Consider the following 6000-nt stretch of genomic DNA (forward strand, 5'->3'; position numbering starts at 1 on the left):
CTTTTTCAATATTTTATTGTGATATAATAGGTCATATATATAACAGACTTCTATTATTTGGGACATAGCTGGGAACCTAGAAGTTAAGGCCTCTAACCAGTCAACATGCAGAAAGCCATGCACTTTGCTCTTAGGAGCATTCTAGGACTTCACATAGAGCTTAGACCCAGTTCTAAAAAGGTTGGTAGCTTAGAAGTCTAATATCTTGGTTCACAGCAGATTAGAAAGAAGAACTTAAAAGAGAATTGGGAAGAGGGATATCAGGGAAATTCTTGAAAAGTAAAGAGCAGCCTGCAACTTTCCAGCCGTATTTAGCCTGCCTAGCAAATTGGAATAACAAAAACCTTCATTTAATGCTTACTTATAACCCATTATCTCATTCACAATATCCCTGTGACAGAAATATTCTTATATTGGTTAGTTAAGTAACTTGCCTGAAGTCATACTGAGAATTTGAGCTATTATTTGAACCTAAGTATAATTTAGAGCACCTCTTTCTGAATTACTAGTTATGTTGTTATTATGTTCTAATTTTAATTTTAGCTTTTCTACCCATATGAAAAAATCAAAATGTAAAATCATTCAGAGTAAGTAGTTTGTAGCATCCTTGACTTTGGCAAACAAGGAATTGATTAGCTGGATCTGGAATTTTATATATCTGAAGTTAGAAAAGCACTAACTTCAGTGTCACAAATTGCATATGTGAAACTGGTATGAATTTTCTGTTCGTTTAGTCAGGGTATCTCAGCAATAGCACCATTAACATTTTGGGCCACATAATTCTTTGCTGTGGGAGACTGTCCTGTGCAGTGCAGTATTTTTAGCAGCATCCCTAGCCTGTACCCATTAGCTGCCAGTAGCAACTCTATCCCCAGTTGTGACAAACAGAAATGTCTCCAGACATTGCTAAATGTTCCCTTCAGGGCAAAAATGTCCTTAGTGGAGAATCATGGGTTTAAGTAAAAAAGAACTCATGTAAGTGGGGCCTATTTTAACTTTTTAGAATCATAAGATGACAAACATGAAGACTTTAATCGATGCCTTATTTGACAGTTTAGGAGACTGAGGTGGAAAGAGCAGAGAGAGAGAATTTTAAGCAGGCTCTATGCAAGGCCTGACCCTAAAACCCTGAGATCATGACCTGAGTTGAAATCAAGAGTCAGACATTTAACCAACAGAGCCACACAGGTGCCCCAGCAGTGACTATACTATTTTATATATCCAAAGAAATGTAAAGCCTTCCTACTTCTCCACATTTCTCTCAAACTTACTGTCCTGCTTTTTTTTTTTTTTTTTTAATTATAGCCATCCTAGTCTGTGTGAGGAGGTGGTATCACATTTGTGGCTTTAATTTATATTTCCTCAATGACCAATGAAGTTGGCTATCTTTTTCACATGCTTGTTGACCATTTATATATCTTCTTTGGTGAGATATCTATTCCAGTCTATTGCTCATTTTTTCATTGGGTTGTCTTTATTACTGTATTGTAAGAATTCTTTATATATTCTGGATATTAAACTCTTATCAGATATATGTTTAGCCAATGTTTCTCCAATTCTGTGAGTTTTCTTTCTTGATAATGTCCTTTGATGCACAAAAGTTTTTGATTTTGATGAAATCCAATTTATCTATTTGTTCTTTTGTTCTTTATGCTTTTGGTGCCAAACAAAGAATCTGCTGCCAAATCCAAGGTAGTAAAGACTTAATCTGATATTTGCTTGTAATAGCTTTATAATTTTAGCCTTTATTTAGTTTGTTGGTCAATTCTGTGTTAATTTTTGTATAGTCATACCACTGAGATATTGTGGGTTCATTTCCAGACCAACATAAGAAAGCAAATGTCACAATAAAGTTAAATGAATTTTTTGGTAACCCAGTGCATGGAAAAGTTATGTTTACATTATACTATACTCTATTAAATGTGCAATAGCATTATGTCTAAAAAACAACGTACATGCATTCATTGAAAAATACTTTATTGCTGAAAATGCTAACCATCATCTATGCTTTCAGCAAGTCTTAATCTCTTTGCTGGTAGAGGATCCTGCCTCAGTGTTAATGGCTGCCGACTGATTAGGACCTTGTTTGCTGAAGATTGGGTGGTTGTGGCAATTTCTTAAAATAAGATAATAACATTTGCCACATCTAGTGACTCCTCCTCTCACAAATGATTTCTCTGTAGCATGCAAAGTTCTTTGACAGCATTTTAACCACAGCAGATTAAAGTCAATCTTCTCAAACCCTGCTACTGCTTTATCAACTAAGTTTGTGTCCTATGTTAAATCCTTTGTTTTTCACTTCAACAATCTTCACAGCATCTTTATTAGGAGTAGATTCCATCTCAAGAAGCCACTTCTTTTTTTTTTTTTCTTTTTCATCTGTAAGAAGTAACTTATCTGATAAAGTTTGATCACAAGATTGCAACAAGTCAGTCACATCATCAGGCTCCACTTTGAATTCTATCTGAAGTTAGAAAAGCACTAACTTCAATGTCACAAACATCTGTCCACCACATCTATAGTTACTTCTTCCACTGAGGTCTTAAATCCTTCAAAGTTATCATTGAGGGTTGAAATCAGCTTCTTCCAAGCTCCTATTAATGTTTATATTTTGACCTCTTCCCATGAATCACAAATATTCTTAATGACATCCAGACCGGTGACTCCTTTCCAAAAAGTTGTCAATTTACTTTGCCCCGATCCATCAAAGGAGTCACTACCTATGGCTTCTATGGCCTTATAAAATGTATTTCTTAAATAGTAAGACTTGAAAGTTAAAAATACTTCTTGATCTGTGGGCTACAAAATAGATGTTGTGTTAGGCATGAAAAAAACCAACAACATTAATCTCACTGTATATCTCCATCAGAGCTCTAAGGCAACCAGGTGCATTGTGAATGAGTTATAATATTTTAAAAGAAATTCTTTTTTCTGGGCAGCAGGTCTCAACGGTGGGCTTAAAATATTCAGTAAACCATGTTATAAACAGATGCACTATCAGCCAGGTTTTGTTGCTACATTCTAAAGCACAGGCAGAGTAGATACAGCTTAATTCTTTTTTTTTTTTTTTAATTTTTTATTTTTTATAAACATATATTTTTTATATACATATATTTTTATCCCCAGGTCTGTGAATCACCAGGTTTACACACTTCACAGCACTCACCAAATCACATACCCTCCCCAATGTCCATAATCCCACCCCCTTCTCCCCAACCCCCTCCCCCCGGCAACCCTCAGTTTGTTTTGTGAGATTAAGAGTCACTTATGGTTTGTCTCCCTCCCAATCCCATCTTGTTTCATTTATTCTTCTACCCACTTAAGCCTCCATGTTGCATCACCACTTCCTCATATCAGGGAGATCATATGATAGTTGTCTTTCTCTGCTTGACTTATTTCGCTAAGCATGATACGCTCTAGTTCCATCCATGTTGTTGCAAATGGCAAGATTTCATTTCTTTTGATGGCTGCATAGTATTCCATTGTGTATATATACCACATCTTCTTGATCCATTCATCTGTTGATGGACATCTAGGTTCTTTCCATAGTTTGGCTATTGTGGACATTGCTGCTATAAACATTCGGGTGCATGTGTCCCTTTGGATCACTACATTTGTATCTTTAGGGTAAATACCCAATAGTGCAATTGCTGGGTCATAGGGCAGTTCTATTTTCAACATTTTGAGGAACCTCCATGCTGTTTTCCAGAGTGGCTGCACCAGCTTGCATTCCCACCAACAGTGTAGGAGGGTTCCCCTTTCTCCGCATCCTCGCCAGCATCTGTCATTTCCTGACTTGTTGATTTTAGCCATTCTGACTGGTGTGAGGTGATATCTCATTGTGGTTTTGATTTGTATTTCCCTGATGCCGAGTGATATGGAGCACTTTTTCATGTGTCTGTTGGCCATCTGGATGTCTTCTTTGCAGAAATGTCTGTTCATGTCTTCTGCCCATTTCTTGATTGGATTATTTGTTCTTTGGGTGTTGAGTTTGCTAAGTTCTTTATAGATTCTGGACACTAGTCCTTTATCTGATATGTCGTTTGCAAATATCTTCTCCCATTCTGTCAGTTGTCTTTTGATTTTGTTAACTGTTTCCTTTGCTGTGCAAAAGCTTTTGATCTTGATGAAATCCCAGTAGTTCATTTTTTCCCTTGCTTCCCTTGCCTTTTGCGTTGTTCCTAGGAAGATGTTGCTGCGGCAGAGGTCGAAGAGGTTGCTGCCCGTGTTCTCCTCAAGGATTTTGATGGATTCCTTTCGTACATTGAGGTCCTTCATCCATTTTGAGTCTATTTTTGTGTGTGGTGTAAGGAAATGGTCCAATTTCATTTTTCTGCATGTGGCTGTCCAATTTTCCCAGCACCATTTATTGAAAAGGCTGTCTTTTTTCCATTGGACATTCTTTCCTGCTTTGTCGAAGATTAGTTGACCATAGAGTTGAGGGTCTATTTCTGGGCTCTCTATTCTGTTCCATTGATCTATGTGTCTGTTTTTGTGCCAGTACCATGCTGTCTTGATGATGACAGCTTTGTAATAGAGCTTGAAGTCCGGAATTGTGATGCCACCAACGTTGGCTTTCTTTTTCAATATCCCTTTGGCTATTCGAGGTCTTTTCTGGTTCCATATAAATTTTAGAATTATTTGTTCCATTTCTTTGAAAAAGATGGATGGTACTTTGATAGGAATTGCATTAAATGTGTAGATTGCTTTAGGTAGCATAGACATTTTCACAATATTTATTCTTCCAATCCAGGAGCATGGAACATTTTTCCATTTCTTTGTGTCTTCCTCAATTTCTTTCATGAGTACTTTATAGTTTTCTGAGTATAGATTCTGTGTCTCTTTGGTTAGGTTTATTCCTAGGTATCTTATGGTTTTGGATGCAATTGTAAATGGGATTGACTCCTTAATATCTCTTTCTTCTGTCTTGCTGTTGGTGTAGAGAAATGCAACTGATTTCTGTGCATTGATTTTATATCCTGACACTTTACTGAATTCCTGTATAAGTTCTAGCAGTTTTGGAGTGGAGTCTTTTGGGTTTTCCACATATAGTATCATATCATCTGCGAAGAGTGATAATTTGACTTCTTCTTTGCCGATTTGGATGCCTTTAATTTCCTTTTGTTGTCTGATTGCTGAGGCTAGGACCTCTAGTACGATGTTGAATAGCAGTGGTGATAATGGACATCCCTGCCGTGTTCCTGACCTTAGCGGAAAAGCTTTCAGTTTTTCTCCATTGAGAATGATATTTGCGGTGGGTTTTTCATAGATGGCTTTGATGATATTGAGGTATGTGCCCTCTATCCCTACACTTTGAAGAGTTTTGATCAGGAAGGGATGTTGTACTTTGTCAAATGCTTTTTCAGCATCTATTGAGAGTATCATATGGTTCTTGTTCTTTCTTTTATTGATGTGTTGTATCACATTGACTGATTTGCGGATGTTGAACCAACCTTGCAGCCCTGGAATAAATCCCACTTGGTCGTGGTGAATAATCTTTTTAATGTACTGTTGAATCCGATTGGCTAGTATTTTGTTGAGTATTTTCGCATCTGTGTTCATCAAGGATATCGGTCTATAGCTCTCTTTTTTGGTGGGATCCTTGTCTGGTTTTGGGATCAAGGTGATGCTGGCCTCATAAAATGAGTTTGGAAGTTTTCCTTCCATTTCTATTTTTTGGAACAGTTTCAGGAGAATAGGAATTAGTTCTTCTTTAAATGTTTGGTAGAATTCCCCCGGGAAGCCGTCTGGCCCTGGGCTTTTGTTTGTTTGGAGATTTTTAATGACTGTTTCAATCTCCTTACTGGTTATGGGTCTGTTCAGGCTTTCTATTTCTTCATGGTTCAGTTGTGGTAGTTTATATGTTTCTAGGAATGCATCCATTTCTTCCAGATTGTCAAATTTATTGCCGTAGAGTTGCTCATAGTATGTTCTTATAATAGTTTGTATTTCCTTGGTGTTAGTTGTGATCTCTCCTCTTTCATTCATGATTTTATTTAT

Source organism: Mustela lutreola, chromosome 7, assembly GCF_030435805.1.
Source record: "Mustela lutreola isolate mMusLut2 chromosome 7, mMusLut2.pri, whole genome shotgun sequence".
NCBI classification, from domain to species: Eukaryota; Metazoa; Chordata; class Mammalia; order Carnivora; family Mustelidae; genus Mustela; species Mustela lutreola.